We start from the raw sequence: 2,866 nt of genomic DNA, 5'->3' as shown, positions 1-2,866 counted from the left end.
TCTTAAATCCAGTAACAGATACTTTTAAGACCAAGTCAAGTTGAGAGGCTGCAGATCCAGTCCATGTTGTGGGTGTCAGAGGTTGTGTGTGGAGGCGTGGAAGAGATGACCCAAACGCAGGACTCACGGTGCAGAAATGATGAGGCTTTATTGGAGTGGGTGAATGAACAACGCAGGAACGGCAGAACTGACTAGCTGACTGAAAGACTGAGTGGCTGGCTGAATAACTGAGCACTAACGGGAACGACGACATAACATCAATGACACGACAAAGAACTGGTGAAACCGAGGAACTTAAATACACAGGTTGAATGATGACAATGATTGGAAACAGGTGAGTACAGGGCTGAACATAATCTGACTAATGACACGGGAGACAAGCTGACATGGGGAAAAAACAGGAAGTGAGAACATTAATGTGGCGAACTAAACTGAACATGAACAAACTGAAATCACTGGGTCAACGACCCAGGAACCCTGACAGTGGGGATCAAAGCATTTCAATACATCTATTAATTCTCATTAATGGGATTGTCACAGGCCTAGGACTAAGGATGATCCCTTCTAGAGGATGTAGCTCTCTATCTGCAGCCAGCTTGGCCAACCAATGAGTGGATGATGAAGCAAGAATATTGCCAAGGCAGTTCATCAGAGGCTTGGCCAACATTTGAAATTTGTTATTATTAGACAGAAATACTTCATGGAGTTCTTTTCATTAAGAAAATTTGTTGTGTTACTGCAGGTTGGCTTGATTTAATTTTGAATTCTATTGGCATGGTCTCCAAACACACTGATGCGACTCTGTAAACTCTTAACATCCCTTCTTTCTGTTTCAATGTAGCTATCTAAATTGGCCCTGTGTTTAGTTTCGGAATATAGTGATTTTAAAGCAGAGGAAATATAGTTTGTGCCCTATTTTTGTGCATAGTGTTCCAAAGCTGGCCATTAATTTTCATTAAGTGCTGTCAGTAAGGACCATTAACCAGGCAAGAGAATAATCACCTCCCAGGAGTGGTGACCCGTTTATGGCACAGTTAGGGGTTAACTGAAACAACCCACCTTAGATGTACCAACATAAGACTTGCAGTACAAAACACAGTAAACATTTAGTGATGAACCTTTTTTCAAGATAAAATAAAACTCTGAAAAATAAATGAATAAGTTAATAAAAACTGAAAAAATCAGCACCATGCTTGTTAGCACCATGCTTCCACATGCTTGACATTGTGGAAAATTTACATGTTCAGAATATAATTCTCTGACAAACAAACGGATCATAGATTTAAGTCTTACAAAGGTTAATATGTTGACTGTATGTAGCATTATGTGAATTTGAAAAATGTGTCACTCTTTAAACACTTAACTGTGTTGGCACATGCCAACACCTAAAAGCCTGACCTTAATCTACTGGATCAGAGGATTATCTCCTGTATTTCACACTACCACCAGGATTAAATTAAGCATTATTTGACCTTTTTTGTGTCAAATATATATTTTCATTGTGTCATAGTCCAGGCTGAGTGTCAGGTTGTGACTAATGTTTTTGCGTTCCTGCTCATGATTCCAGGTTCCACCCTGCTGGGCGGAGGGAGGTCGACGACACACCTGTGTGTCATCACCTCCAATTTTTGTGCCAGCATTTAAGGACCAGCTCGAGCCCTTATTCACCACCAGATTGTCTATGACCCTTTTATGGGAAATTAGTGCTCGTTCTGCAACCTTGTTGTTCAGCCTTTCTTTGTGTTAACTTTGGAATCTCTGTCTCCTGTTGTCCAAACCCTAGGCTAAGTATCCGCATCTTACCTGTTTACTTATGTGGTTTCTCGCCTGGTTCTTTGATGAATATCTTACACTCACCTGCCTGCGCTTCTACTCATCACCATTCTCAAGTGTCTGGAAAGGACAAAACTGGGTTTGGTTCCAAACTCTTGCTCCACTGGACACTCACCTTGCTATCTCTGTTTCACAAGTAAGTCATTCAACCTTTCTTATTCTTCAGCAAAACATCCTCCATACTCACTAATACAGAACAAGTAGATTAACCCAGTTCTCCTCTCTTTCAGTGAATCTTTCCCTTGTGAAGCTCATGTCTCGTGATTACCTGTTGCCCAAGTTTACCATGATAAATAAAGTCATTCCTCTGCTTTTGAGTCCAAAACGTGATATCGGCTTGACACATTGTTCAGACTATAAGGTCATACATTTGTTTTTCCAGCCTCTTATTGCTCATTTTTACCTTGTTTGAGACACAATGCTACCATCATAATCAAAATCACCTCATGCAATATTTCAGTTTCTGTTTAAATACATGTTTTGAATGTTACCAGTTGGTTTTAAGTGAGTGGGTCTGAACATTTTGTTTTCTATGTTTTAGTGTTGGTAAACTTTAGCCAACAGCTCCAATGTACCTAATAAACTCAAAGCAATCACTGGATATAAAGAGTAGGTTGCAGCATTTCATAAGCAATCGGTTAAATTAGAAGCATCTGTTTCACAGCTGGAAATTTGACAGTTTATCAGATACTTTTGAAATGTGATCAATTTGAGTAGATTCTACTTTATAGATAAAACAAAGTCATCAAGAACTTTGAGTTTAACTGAAAAGAAATAGATTTAAAAAAAAACACCTACTTTATTTATTTATTTTTTGGGGTGGTGTGGGTTGGGGGTTGCATCAAGTAGGATTTTTGTCAATAGAAAAAAATTGAAGTTGCCAAGTGCAGTATTGTAAGGTGATCCCAGGAGGCATCTCACCCTTCAGTCTAAAAGACTTGTGGCAAGTTGTGTGACACACATATTGTGAAATTTTTTATACAAAGCCTTTGGTTTGAGGGGAGGTGACATCTTCTTTATACTACAGTAAGCT

Source organism: Pundamilia nyererei, unplaced genomic scaffold, assembly GCF_000239375.1.
Source record: "Pundamilia nyererei isolate P.nyererei 1_Seehausen unplaced genomic scaffold, PunNye1.0 scaffold00032, whole genome shotgun sequence".
Classification (NCBI taxonomy): domain Eukaryota; kingdom Metazoa; phylum Chordata; class Actinopteri; order Cichliformes; family Cichlidae; genus Pundamilia; species Pundamilia nyererei.
This window is presented reverse-complemented; position numbering follows the sequence as displayed.